The sequence below is a fragment of the Meriones unguiculatus genome, chromosome 5 (assembly GCF_030254825.1).
Source record: "Meriones unguiculatus strain TT.TT164.6M chromosome 5, Bangor_MerUng_6.1, whole genome shotgun sequence".
Classification (NCBI taxonomy): Eukaryota; Metazoa; Chordata; class Mammalia; order Rodentia; family Muridae; genus Meriones; species Meriones unguiculatus.
Window position 1 is genome coordinate 111,751,446 of NC_083353.1, and position 15,218 is coordinate 111,766,663.

Genomic DNA, 15,218 nt, shown 5'->3' on the forward strand with positions numbered 1-15,218 from the left:
TTCTGCCTCAGGTATTTTGTTATTTCAGTGGGAAATGCATGAATATAATTGTTAAAAATCCCTAGCAATGACCCTAACATAGGAAGGGACACTTTCACCAGTGAAGGCTGCTGACTGTGGCCTTCAGTACAAGAGGTGACCCGCTCAGCTGGGAAACTGAGGGCCCAGGCATTGTCAGGTAGGAATCAGTGGTAGGAGGAGGGACCGGAGTGACAAGGGACAGCGGGGGGGGGGGGGGGTGTAAGCATTTTAGTGTTACACAGTGTGATTATGCTGGCATGCACTCGCTAAACATCAGCTCAACTTAAAAAATGTTGTTGTTACTATTATCATTATTAGTTAGATAATAAAGATGTGTGTGTCTGTTTGTGTGTGCCACCGCACGCTTATGGAAGTCAGTTCTCTAATTCCACTGTGGCAGCCAAGGCTTAAACTCGGGTGGTCATGCTTGGTTTAGGACAAGCCTAAACCAAGCATGACCTGCAGTACCACAAGTGAGGTACCTGCAGAGGCCACAGGAGGGCATCAGAGCCTCTGGTACTGGAATTAGAGCCGGTGGTGAGCTGCCACCGTGGGTCCAGGGACTCAAACCCAGGTGCTCTGGAAGACAGCTGACTCACCCCCCAGCCCCTCAGCCCCGACTTTAGCTTCTGACACGTTTACTTGGAAAAGATATCGCGGTCATCCAGTCTCTATGAGGTAGCCGTGCTACTTTCGCTTAGTCATGACCAGAATGTCTGCTCGAACAACGTAAAGAGGAAGGATGGATTCTGACTGGCAGTTTCAGAGGATGCACGATGCACACCTCACGGCAGTGCGAGTGTGTCGGAAGTCGGTTTCGCACCCGGTGGTGGACGGGAAGGAGAGGGAACTTAGGAGCAAGAAAGGGGGGCGGGGGGAGGAAAGAAAGGGACCGGAAACTCCTTACGACCTTCAAAGCCACACTTCCGTCCACTTCCTCCAGCTAGGCCTCACCTGAAGTGTCAGGCTTTTCCCAGAACAGTGCGAAGGGTGTGGTTTAGTAAAATACAATTGAAGGCCACAGATACCGAGGGCTTGTGCTAAGGAAACTGAAATCCCTCTGCTGTGGGGCGGGGTGTAGGCCTTTGATGGGAGGGGCTCAGAGGGAAAGCATACTGGTGCGGCTGAAAAAGACAATATTCAAGGTGGAAGGAAGTCTGGAAACGTGGCTTTCTCATGCAGGGGAAACAAGTGCTGAGGGGTGGAGGCCAGGAGCGAGGTGGAAGGTCTCAAAGTAGGCTGAGAGGTTTGGACTTAATTAGATGGCTAGTGAAGTACTGGAGGGGTTTAAAAAAAAAAGGAAGCGATGCTTATGCAGAGCTAGTTTTCTGGTGAAAAGGGTTAGAGAAAGAAATTACAGCGGGGGATCCAAGGAGGCTCACAGTCACTGGGGCCACTTTGGATGAAGAACAGATGCGGGTGGTGAGAGGAAATCCAGAGGATGCAACGGCAGCCTGGGATGTGAGCAGGATGGGTATCGACACCCTGTCATTACAGACGAAATAATTCATACTTTCACACACTTAATGTCTTCTTCAGTGTTTCACGGTTGTGTTAGGGTTCTCCAGAGGAACTGAACTGATGGGGTGAATATACATTAAAAGGGCATTATAGGCTGACAATGGCCATCTTTACACTGAGAGGCTAAGGACCGGTAGCTAGTGCTTAGCCACAAGGCTGGGAGCCTCAGCAGTCCTCTTCCTGCTGAAGGATTCCTCAAGAGCTGCCTGTCTTTAGCTCGGGTTAGCAGGCTGAAGGAACTGAATTTTGGTGTCAGCAAAGATGGTTGCTGCAGCGACAGCAGCAGCAGCAGCAGCAGCAGCAGCAGCAGCAGCAGAAGCAGCAAAAGAGTAGATGCACTTCCAGGCAAGAGGCTAAGCCAAGTAGGCCAAAAGCAAAAGCGTTCTCCTGCAACCTCCTTATATCTGGGCTTTTATTATTAGGTGCTTCCCACTTCAATTAGCCTAATAAGGAAAATCCCTCATGGGCATGCCCAGGGGCAAACCTAAAGCTGACGATCTCTCAGGTGTGGCTTGAGCAGTGGTTCTCAACCTGTGGGTTGCAACCCCCCTCCCCCGGTCACATGTAAGATATTCTGCATATCCGCTTTACACTGCGGTTCATAACAGTAGCAAAATTAGAGCTATGAAGGAGCAATGAAATAACTTTATGGTTGGGGAGGGGGGTCACCACAACATAAGGAACTGTATTAAAGGGTCGAAGCATTAGGAAGGCTGAGAGCCACTAGCCTGGAGGCTTGTCACCAAGAAAGGTTAATCAGGACAGTGCTTGAGAGGGCTCCCACGGAGCGAGGCACAGTTCAGTAAGGGGGTCGTCTCCACCCAGACTCCAGGCAGTCTTTACTTTCCAGTCCTTGTAAAATTAAAAAGATTAAAAAAAAAGATTCCAATATACAATGGCATACAGTAAACATTCCAAAAGGGAAGGATAGAGCATAGTGAGAAAAGATGGAGCCAGAATAAGACCGAAACCTGCTAGGAAAAACGCCAGACCCCACGCTCCTAGTGTCTGGTTTATGTAGTGTTATGATGTGAATTCCAGCGGGTTTGGGTAGCTCAGCTCCCACTGAAGCCTGCAAGACTCTCTGATAGGCTGTTCCGTGTATTGTTTGCAGGTACCCTTGGCAAATGTCCCGTGTTCCTGGCATCTCTACCACTATGACGTCTCCATGACAGCTTCTGTTTCACCTTCAAGGGCCGTGCACAGCCTCCCCAGGGTCACGCTGCAGGCAACCAACCTTGCTACACGTTACCAGGCCCCACAGAACTCTCTGGAACCTAGTGTAAGCCTTTAGGACCCTGTTGCTCTCTCTTTCTGCATGTGTGCAAAACTGGGAGCCTGAGGAGACTGCCCAGGGCTTAAGAGCGTGTGCCCGCTGCTGCAGAGGACTGAAGAGCACGTCAGCTCTCTCGAAGTCGACCTCCCACGAGGGGGATGAGATGCAGATACTGTCCACCTTAGGGGAAAAGACAGGACCTATCCTGGCCAGGGGTGCTTGCTAGCCCAGTTTGCGTTTGGCCACACCCTGAAGCCACAGCAACAGTTCTTCTGACCTGATCTTGCTTTGTTTGTCTGAAAACCAAGGTTAACCTTTGCTACTAAGAGCTGGGAGAGGAAATAAATTCCCTTCTTCCCCAGTTTGAGCTGGTCACGGTGTTTTATCACAGTGACAGAAAGGTGAGCAATGTAGGTGTGGGTACCGCAGAGTGGGCTGTTGCTGTGGCAACGTGACCACGCTGGGTTTGGAGGCATGTGGAAGAGTGTGGAACGCTGGACTAGAAAGGCATTGAACGCTGGGAGTGGGACCTATGGGCCGTCGACTTTGGGGTTTTATGACACGAGCTTCTCAAAAGTCTCTGGTTCTCAGGCAGGAGGCAGGGAAGGGATGGGGAGCAGGCTGCGTGGCCGCCAGTACCCTTTGATATGAGTCGCATTTCCCCAGATGAGAAATTTGGGACCCAGAGGTCTGTCAGATGGATACTCACAGACTGTCTCGGTGGCTGCCTGTCAGGGCTGCTAAGGGTTCTGCAGCTTGAGCAGCAACTGCCTCCCACATCGCACGCCCCCAAACACAGGCCTGATAACACTTTTGGCCTCTCTGCCTTGTCTTCTTTCTTCTCTCACATGCCAACAAAATGGCTCTTGAGTTTCCTGCCAAGTTTAGTTCCAAACTAAGAAGCCACAACAGGGAACCTTGACATCTCGCTAAGGTATGTAGGTATGGTTATGATTTCATGTAATTCTATAGAATTATCTACAACAATGTATTATTTCTTAGCTGTTATCCCAATGGCAAAATTAGCTTATTTTAACAGTGACAAACTATGCTTATTTCAAATACAAGGCCCAGAAAGCGTGTGAAAATATCTCTTCATAAGTTTGCTTATCAAAAAAAAAATCAATTTAGAGGCCAGGCATGGTGGTGCACACCTTTAATTCAGCACCCAGAAGACGAGAGGATTGCAATAAGCTAAAGAATAGCCTCGTCTACAAATAAAATAAAACATGACAAAACAACAAAACAAAATCACTTTAGGGCTTTTAAAAAAACATTAACAAAACTGTATTTTAATAATTCAATCCGCCTTAGATTTATTTATTTTATTTTTGTTAGTATTTTACCTTCATTTATATCTGTGCAGTGTCTCCAGGGGCCAGAAGGGGATGTCAGATCCCCTGGAACTGGAGATACAGATGTTGTGACCTGCCATACTGATACTGGGAGCCAATCAGAGCCCCTTGCAAGTGCAGCGAGTCCTTGTAACCATGGAGACAGCTCTCCTGCCCATAATCAGCCTTTATTTATGTGTTTAAATATTTATTTATTATGTATGCCAATGTTTTGTCTGCATTTATACCTGCATGCCAGAAGAGGACAGCAGATCACATTGTAGATGGTTGTGAGCCATCATGTGGTTGCTGGGAATTGAACTCAGGAACTCTGGACGTAGAGCCAGTGTTCTTAACCTCTGAGCCACCTCTCCAGCTTCATAATCAGCCTTTAAATGTAACATATTAGTTCATCCCCCTTTGTTAAGACAGAAATAGGTCCTTAAGAAAACCACTACCTACAGAGCAAGCTGGAGAGATGGTCTCCGGCCCCTGTGGGCGCCTGTACTCACGTGCATGTATCCTCAAGCAGACTCACACACCTGTACATAATTAAAAATAACAAAAATAAATCTCTAAAAAGTCATTATTTGTGGAAATTATATATGTTATATTGTTGTGCAGGCAATATAACTGGCCTGCCCTCAGGGGCCTTTAGTGTCATGATAGCATCCTATATCACCACCTGTGTTCTATGTCATCACCTGGGCCAGGTGCTTCAGATATAACCCGCCTGCTACTCTGACCCACTCCCTCTGCCTTGGTTTCTCTCCCCTTCCCTGAGCACTCCCCTCCCCCCTCTGTCTCTGTCTTTCTCTTTCTCTACCCTCATGACTCACTCAGGTCCTAACTCCTCTCCCTTTTTCTTTCCCCAAATAAATCTCTTCATATCAGATCTGTTTAGTGCGTGGCATTTTAAAGAAATATATTCTAACAATATGTCCTGTACTTTTCATTGAAAAAAAAAAGAAACTTAATATAAAGATCTTAGATTCACATACCCATCATTTTATATATATTCGTCTTACCTAAAGCTATATATTTATCACTCATATTAAAAGAACAAAATGATAAGCAATAATCCAAAAGACAGATTTTAAAAAAATGTACATTATTTAGAGGCATTTTTTTTTAAATCAACATAAAGCATTTTTGGATGTTATTTGATTTGACTTGAATTTTATCCAGCTTCTGTAATTTCTGTAATAAGATTTTCTCTCTCCATTGAACTTTCTTGAATTAACATTTGAAAGCACCACGCTCAAACATTTCAGCAGCAAGGAATCGCATAATTAACATTTTTGTTAGTTAACTTTTTACACGGGGCCAGCATGAAGTCCGGCTCTTTTACGGTTTCAAATTCCCCCAGTGCAAGCCTTCCAGCTGTCTTTTCTTTCAAAGGGAAACTCCTCTATCCAGACGAAAAGGGCTCTTACACTCCACCGTTTGTTAAAACACTCGTAAGGTGCAACTCCCCCAAGGGGACGCTGAGGCAGCATTTTTCGTGGTTACGAAAATCGCGGCAGAGAGCTCAAAATCCTTGCTTCCTTATCTTGAATGGTTCTACAGAATCTAATGGCTCACGAGCCCCAAACCCTCTCCTGTCACATGACAAACACCCCAAGTGGTTCAACAGAACTACAGATTTGTTCAAGAGAGCTTCCGAATTGAGAAAGCCTGTCATACAGGTGGCGTGGTAGCTCAGACAGTTCAACAAGAGAACTTCAGAGACAAAGCCAGACTCCCAAATGGTAGTTGCCAATGGTGGTGCAGATGAATTCCAAGTTGTTCAAAATAAACAAATAAACAAACCTCAAATGTGCAATACCATGCAAAACAAACAAACAAACAAACAAACAGACAGACAGACAGACAAGACAGAAAACCCAGGAAAGCAAAGCCTGGGGTGCACAGATCAGGGAGAAACTTTGTCCAACGATCAGACTTTCTGAATAATCTGAAGCAAAGTCCAAAAATACCCCAAACACTCACTTTTCGGCTTTGCCAGTGTTAGAAATAAGTCTGGGGTTGCAAAGAGGCCACCACTCCACCTGAAGTGCCTGGACAAGGCCGACTTTACTCTTAATCAAGAAGGTGTAATTGGAAACTCTACATACAGAGACAGGAAGCACATTCCATCTTCGTTCTAATCCAGGAGGTGACTGTGTCTTTTACCCCACTGCCTTGAGTCAGTCTTATTAAGCTGGACAGTCTTTAAAGAATGGGCACACAGGAAATGAAGGAAGGGGACAGGGTCTCACTCTTCTGGGCCATTGGATTCCTGGAATGCATTAGAGGCCTTTGCGTAAACAAATGTTTTACTGGTTATGGGTGGAGAGGATTAAAACATTTCCTTGTCCCAAACTCAAGTTTTATAACATTGATTAAAAAAAAACCAAAAAAAACCCTCCTATTTAATATTTCTTCTATCAAATAGAAGTAAAGAGCAGCGGCTGACGGCCGGAGTGAAAAGATAGGGACATTCTTTACAGTAAAAAATATTCTAGCAGCTCCCGTGGCCTTCTAGGCATCCCTCTGTTCAGGTCAACTTGCTGTGGCAGACACCCCTGAATCTGCATTTGTCCCTTCATGTTCACCGTATTGTGACTTGATTTGGATTAACAGCCTGTGCTCCAGCAAGCCAAGTTCGGCCACCTATCTTCCGTTAACCAACCAAAACAGCCAATTTAACAAGGCAATTAGAAAAAGGAGGTCTATTCAATGAGGATACATTGAGTAGAGGGACAAAGAGAGTCAGTGATCCCCCACATCCATTTTCAGGGTTCTGCAGTGGGTCACAGCTCTCCTTAACTCTGGGGAGTCCAACACCTTCTGCTGGCCTCTGCAGACTCTGTATTGACATGCCAGACATGCATACAAAATACCCCCGCAGATAAAATAGTAAAATACAAACATAAAAAAGCAGAGAAGGATGAATGCGAGCTAATGCTCAGCCCGATCTATTTTCTGAAAAAGTGTTTGTTGTTGTTATTGTGGGGTGGGGTGGGGGTGGGCGCTCATGTCTGAGAGTCAAGGATGCTTTCTGGAGTTGCTTACCTTTCTGTGGGTTCCAGGCATTGAACTCTGGTCCTCAGGCTTGCATGGCATGCTCTTTACCCACTGAACCATCTTGCCAGTTCAGAATTCTAGCTCTTCATGCTTCACGTTCGTTTTAAATCTCATTTTCACTTTTGAAGCTTTGGTAGTGCCTGCTTATAGTCCAGTTGCCCTATCTACTATGGAAGTTGAAGCAAGAAGGTCATGTGAACCCGGGATCTGAGGCCACCTAGGTAACAAAGACCCTCTTGTATCTCTCCTCTGCATGCCTTTGTTTTCACTCTCACAGGAACGTAATAACTCCAGACATCTAAAGTCAGCGTAGAGAGAGAAACAGCCTTCTCTTAAACATTTACTTAGTGTTACAGCTGTGTACTTTTTGTATATGTCCTTCCACCGTAAATGTATTTCCGTTTCTTTGCTCCCTTTCACGGTGTTTTGGGGAGAATGTTCTAGCAGCCTCTGGAGGAGCCCTTTGGTTCCTCCAAGTTTGGAACCTCCCGTGTTGGTATTTCCTTTTGGAGCTAAAGCCCAGTTGGAAGAACTCCTGGTGTTTGAGGCCTTCCAGCAGTGTCTCTGGATGATGTGCAACACCTATGGAAGATTCTGTGGGACACGACCCACCCTTAGAGGACGGCTCCCTGTATATCATGGAAGTGTGGATCTGAAATTTTGGGAGTCTTGCCAGAATCATCACACATTACTTGGGAAATCGGGGTTCCCTCTTGGAGCCCTTTGTCACGCTAGTAAAAGAATTTAAGGGAACTTGAGGACAGTTTCATTAGAACTTAAAAAAGAACACCCAGGGCAGCAAGCTGCAAATCTTGGCAGCTTCCTGGAGGAGGAAGATGGAAAAGTGAGAGAAAAGCCATGCTGTTTGAACTGAGCCAGCACGGAGGCCAGCCACATGGTGGACAAGCAGCCACTCGGTGGGAAGCAAGCCTTCGAGAAGAATGAAGCTTGAAGTGTCAGGGAAATGTGTTTAGAAAAGAGACAGAAAGAACAGAAGGAAAAGCTACACCTTCCTGAGTAATTAAAGAATGAAGTGGATTTGTGGTTGAAGCGATGAAGCAAGCTGGTGTTTGTGGCTTTCCGGGTGGTGGCACTTGGGGGTGAGAATTCTGGGAAGAAAAGGTACATTATCGTTAAAAGGCCAGTTATTCCTCCTATCTCTAGCAGGGCTTAAGGTGGACCGGCCTTCATGAGGGTGGTTCCCTGAGCCAGGTGATCGACTTGTCCAACCGAATGTTGGTCTCCTGTCTGGGCCAGAGATTCCGTGAGGGTGACTAGAAGGTTGTAGCTTTTCCTTAAGGGGCCTTAAGTGCTGCTGTAACAACACTGACTTCAATAGAGTTCTGAAGGTATTTAAAATGCCCAGGTGCCTGCCACCGTCAACACTGCTAAGGCTGACAACAGAGACCTATCTCTGGGGTTCACACGGTGGAAGGAGAGAACTGACTCCCACTGGCCCTCTACTGACATCCCACATACATGCATTGGTATGTGCACAGCCCCCCCCATAAATAAATAAATAAATAAATAAATAAATAAATAAATAAATGTGATAGAAACACACAAACACACACACACACACACACACACAAAGCTCAGAGTCTTTAATGGTCCATAGACAGTGGCAAGGACTTGCTGAAGGGACAGCTGTCTGCTCTTTCTGTTCTCCCATTTAAGCTAGAGTGGTTCTGTTTTTCTTCAACCAAGGTTTTTATGTAATACTTAATACTTTTTTAACAACTGTAAACATGTTTTATTTTATGTGTATGACTGTCTTGCCTGTCCACCATGTGTGTGTCTGGTGCCCACAGAGGCCAGAAGAGGGTGCTGGATTCCCTGGAACGGGAGTTGTGGGCAGATGGTTGTGAGCAGACATGTGGGTTCCAGGAATTGAGCCCAGGTCTTCTAGAAGGGCATCCAGTGGTCTTAGCTGCTGAGCCATCTCTAATATTTAATATTTTTTATGGGAAGGTCTGTTTCTACTGATAAAGATGGGGAAATTGGAGGTTTAGAAAACCTCCTTAACCCAGAAAAAAGAAGTAAAGAAGTATGTGTGTGTGTGTGTGTGTGTGTGTGTGTGTGTGTGTGTAGCAAGATGGCAGATTAGAAACAGCCTTTATGTAATACCAGGATTGAGAAAAACAAAGAGAAACAAAGGCTAGTTTCTGTACCAAAGAGAGAAAGAAACTATAAAAGACATCACAGAATACCCGAAGAGTGTTAAACACCTGAAGAGAAAGAAAGATAACGAGTTGAAACTTGGAACCAGCTTGCTCTTCTCCCTAGTGAACGTGGGAGAGCCAAAGGTTCTTCCTTGAGGCTCAGATAACTGAGGAGACTGTTAGCCTGGAGCAGAGAGACGGGGTGCCTCAAACTCCACAGCCACTTCTCTGCCAAGCAGCTTTCTGTCTGCACTGCCAAGGACTCTTAAGGTTCAGTTCCGGCCGCTACTCTCTGTAGTTCTTCCTTCCCAAGGGGCGTGAAATACCCAGCGTGGTGCCAGCCTTAGACAGGTCCTCCAGGAGCTGATGTCAGCCGCACCTGTTCCAACATACCACCGCACACTCAGGAAAAGAGCTCGGCGGATGTTAGCTGCCCCCGAGTTAAAACCAGAGTCTCTGAAGTGAGTGTTCAGAAGCCGCCCAAGTGATTCTAACCCTGTTCTAGGCTCAGCATCCACTTTATCAGAACGAAGGTGAAGGGCCTCCAGGGTCAAGTGACTCGTCAGGACCTAACATTAGAGGAGCCAGAAAGAAGTTTTGTGTGTGTGCATGCACCAGTGTGTGCTTAAATAATTTTGTCCTTTGTTTTCCTTTCGTTATACTCTTATATTACTTTTGTTTTAAGTATCAGCTTATACATTTAATTTTTAATCTTACGTTTGTTTAGTTGAACTTGTGTGTTTTTATCTTTGTGCATTTATTTATTTACTTTTGAGGCAGGGTCTCACCCTATAACTCTGGCTGGCCTGGAATTTGCTATCTAGACCAGGCTGGCTTCAAAATCACAGAAATCCACCTGTCTCTGCCTCCTGAGTGCTGGGATTAAAGGCAATGTGAATTAAACAAACAAACAAATGACCACCACCAATAACAAAAAGTACCTTTTTTTTTCTTGTCTTCTTCCTACAATTTTTACACCTTTTCTGTTTATTTCTTTCTTTTTTTTATCCAAGTTCTCAGTTCCTTTGCCTTCTTTCCCTGTCCTTCTTCTATTTCATGCAATTAAACTTTTTTATTACGTTAAACATTTTTTGTGTATGTAAGTCAGAAGACAACTTGTGGGAGTCTTCTTTCTTTCTGTAGTGAGGGTCCTAGAGCTTGAACTCAGGTCTCCAGGATTGGCAGCAAGCACCTTACCTGGTGCGCCATCAACCTGGCCCTTTATTCGGGTCAGCTGTCTCTGCTATCTTACTGTTTTTCTATTGCCGTGCTCCACAATGGCTCTGACATTACATTCCTGATGGTCTTTTTCCCTTTAGACTCTATGTTTTGTATTTCTTTTCACCCCACTTGCTCTCATTCGTTGTAGACCTGCGTAAGAGTGATGATTAACGACCATGCAACAGAGCCAGTGTTAGGCTGCCTTGAAATCCCCTTCACCAAGGGAATTGGTCCAGTGCCTTTTAAATTAGCAAATTCTTAGCTCAGGGGAACAGCCACATTCTCTGTCAAAATATCCCAAGAATGGTCTCTAGCTCAGCTGCTAATGTCGGTCCCCTCTGGGCCACCATAATCCACATTGCTCTAAGTGCTACTGTTTCCCAAAGTCCTACTAGGACAGCCCATTAATTCTTGTTTACGTCGTTCTACTGCCTTCCTAGTCCAAAGTCTCAGTCTTCCACAATCCTCCAGAAAGCCAGCACGATCACTCCAGTCACAGTAATCTGTCACCCCTTTGTACGAACTTCTGTCTTGATTCACAACCATACAGCTGTGGGGAAGGGGGCCTCAAGACAGCGCTGGGAATTGAAGGAGTCTTTTGAAAACTCTAAGCTGCCCCCGTGACACACTCTCTGATCCTTCCTGAAACGTTTCACCAACTGGGGAACAAGTATGGGGGCCGTTCCCGTTCAAACCACCACAGCTAGGCCGTAAGAATGAAGCTTTTAGGCCAGCGAGGACGTGATTTCTCCGTTTCCTATGGTTCAGCTATGTGGTGTCTTCAGGTCTTGAGCTTACCGTGAAGCTCTGGAACAAGGGCACTATCATGTAATATTTGGAAGGACCGTGGGGCCCTCTGACGGACAACTTGGAAAGAGAACACACGTACCTGGCAGTGGGCTTTTTGTCTGCCAGCCTCTGGTACCTGGAAGGCGTTGTCCTCCTTACAGGTTAGCTCCATTACGCCCATGTTGGCTATCTATTTTAGGGTGTCTACAGTTGTAGGCTTCCACATGGCGTTTCCAAAGTCTTCTGTGTCACTTCTTCCTTATGCTCCTTTTTCTTTCTGCCCGCCACCCCCATCCCATTTAACTGTCTGTTTTACTATTCCCCATTTCTCCTATGTATCATTTGCATTCTATCACCATTCCATTGAAATTGTCCATCCATCAGCCCTTTCCTGCCTTGTATGGGTAGTCCATTTAAAACGTCCTTATCTAAAGGTTCAAAGCTAGCATCCACATAGGATAGAGAATGTGTGGCATTTGTCTTTCTGGGTCTAGGCTATCTCTGTCAGAATGCTTATTTCAGAGTCATTCATTTGCTGCAAATTTTATTTATAGCCAAATAATACCCCACTGTGTAAATGAGACCCCATTTTCATTGTCTATTCGTTGATGAACATTTAGGTTGTCTCAGTTTCCTGACTATTCCGTGTAAAGCAGGAGTGAACAAGCATCTCTGTAGCAGGGTACAGGATATATTCCTTTGGGAATATGCTCAGGAGTGGGGTAGCTGGGTCGAATGGCAGATTTATTTCTAGCTTTTTGAGGACCCTCTATACTGATTTCTATAGCAGTGGCACCAGTTTGCAACTCCCACCAGCTATGAATAAATGCCTCCGTTTTCCTGCATTCACATTAGCACTTTCAAAATAAATTTTACCCATCATGACTAATGAAAGATGAGAAGTAGTTTTCTTTTAGTAACTATTTTATTTGCATTAGTCTTTTGCCTGGATGTATGTCTGTGTGAGGGTGTCAGATTCCCTGGAACTGGAGTTACAGACAGTTGTGAGCTGCCATGTGGGTGCCCCCCGGAAGAGCAGCCAGTGCTCCTAACCACTGAGCTGTCTCTCCAGCCCCTCAAGGAAGTTTTAAGTGTGCATTTTTCTGATGGCTAAGAAGGTTGAACATTAAATATTTCTTGGCCATGTGTATTTCTTCTTTTGAAAACTCTCTGCTTGGTTTCATGCCGCACTCTTTAGCGGGGTTGCTTGTTTTCTTGGTGGTTGGTCAGTTTTTTGAGTTCTTCGTATATGCTTAGACAGTAACCCTCTGTCAGATGCACAAATGGTAAAAATTGTTTTCCCAATTCAGTTTTGGTATAAATGAATGTTGGACTTTGTCAAAGGCCCTTCCTGCATCTAATGAGACAATTATGTGATCTCTGTCCTTAAGTCTATGTGGTAGATTACAGTTACTGATTTAAAAGTTGAACCATCCCTGCATCCCTGGGATGAAGCTGTTTTGGTCATGGATGCTGTTTTCGATGTGTTCTTGAATTTGGATTACAAGGATCTGGTTGAGAATTTTTATGTCTGTGTTCACCCAGGGGCTTAACCTGCAGTTTTGTTTTGTTTTGTTTTGAATCTTTTTCAGGCTTTGGCATTGGGGAAACATGAATTTCATAAAAATAGTTTGGAAATATTCCTTTCCTTTTTATTTTATGAAATAATTTGAGGAACATTGGTGTTAGTTCTTCTTTGAATGTCTGGTAGAATTCGGTGCTGAATGCATCTGGGCTTGGACTTTTTCGCTAGAGGAGTTTTTTAATGACTGCAGATATCTAAGTGGTTTCTGTGTGTCTTTTTAAATTATTTTCTCCACTTTGGTTTAAGTTTGTTATGTCATTTGCGTCTAGAACGTCATCATTTCTTTTAGATTTTTTCCACATCATGGAATATAAAATTTCCAAACATGTGCTTATGATTCACTGAGTTCCTTCATTTTCATTTCCAAGTTTTATTGTTGGAGATTGGTCTAATGCGTGTTACTGGCCCGTAAGATCTGGTTACACCTATCTTTATTCTGTAAACCTGCCTAAGACAAATCTGATTGGTTGATTAAACAGCCTATACCTGGGCAGGACAGAATGTGGTGGGCGTGGCTAAGGTTTCTGGGCTTTGGAGGACAGAGAGAATCACCGGAGAGAGATGGAGGGGAAGAGGTGAAGAAGGAGGACGCCATGATGGGTTAGCCTGGAGAAGAAACCACATGGGGCTGGGATGAAGGACTCCAATAACGTGTGAAATGGCCCAGATGAAGAATAAAAACAAGTTTGCTCTCTATGGGCTTTGGTCCTTTCTGTGGTACTAATAGGACATACAGGGCTTAGAGTCAGCTGACATTAGTTAGAGGCTCACAACCTAAGGGTAGTGCCAAGCAGAGGCACTGCCTGTCTGCATCTCAAGCTGGGCTAATCGCAGTCAGAGTACAGCTCGCCTTCCACCATGGCCAGCATCTAAGGCCCTGCTGATCCTGCTCGGAGGGGCAAGCCAGACTTGTTCCTCCTCAGCGGTTTGTGCTGAACTTAATATGAAGAAGGAAACCTCATCTTTAGAGACAGATCGCCCTGCCTTCCACAGCAGGATGTCATTGGGTTAAAAAATCTGACTGGATCAGATTCTGGGAAATATCTATCTATCTATCTATCTATCTATCTATCTATCTATCTATCTATCTATCTATCTATCCATCTATCCAAACAGTTTTTTAGAGTGTGACATCTATCTGTTTGGGGTCTGTATTTTAGAGAAGAGAAGGCACATGGATCCTGGCTTCTGGAGAAAGCAGGGGATGGCTATGAGAATGTCTTACTGGGCCTCAGTGATGCATGCTTCTGAAGGAAATATCCACTCATAAATATTCCAGACTCCACCATGCTTCAGGCACCGCCACGAGCAAGACTGGCAATAACAGCTTTTGCCTTGCAGCCCTTGCCTTGATGTGTGTGTTTCCCACATGACAGCTTCCAAACATGTCTTCGGCAGGGGCTGTGGGTAACACCACGGCCTCATCAGAGGATGTGGGCTGTAGGTCCTCTGGGTGTGAGGGTGTCCTAGTATTTTAAAAAGAAAGGAAAAAAATATGTTTTTTTTAAAAAACTTTTTCTAAAGATGCATCTGACTACTGATTGTTTTTTAGGTTATTTTTCCATGTATATGTCATAAGTGTATACAGGAGATAGAGTTTCATCATCACCAAAGACACATTTGGGATCTTGCCTCTTCTGCTTTTTGATAAACAAATCCCATTCCTTCCTTGTAGTCCAGGAAGTTACAGCTCTCTTACCTACCATTACCTGAACGTATTTTCTGTTTTTCTTTGGTTCACATAGATAATATGTTTCCTCTGTGTGTTGAAACTTGTCCCTGACTGCTGGGCAACTTGGTCTTACTCCACAGTGCTGGCTGCTCTGCGTTTTTGAGAACATGGCGCTGTGTTTTGTTGTCCTCCACACCCCCATTCTGTTTTATGTTCTTGTTGTTAGTGAGTTAGCTGTAGGTGTTTCTCTTACTTCTCTGTTCTATTCAATGTCCTACACTTTGTTTTAAAAATGGGCAGCTTTGCCAAGCTGCGGTGGTGCACATCTTTAGTCCCAGGGCTTGGGATGTAGAGGCAGGCAGATCTCTAAATTCAAGGCCAGCCTGGTCCACAGAGCAAGTTCCCGGACAGCCAGGGCTACACGAAGAAACCCCGTCTCAGAAAAAAACAAAAAACAAAAAACAAAACAAACAAACAAACAAAAAAACAACCAAAAAGGAAAACCAACCAACTAACCAAGCAAACAGAAGTGCAGTTTTATTTGAGTTCAGCGGTTGTCTTCTTAAAG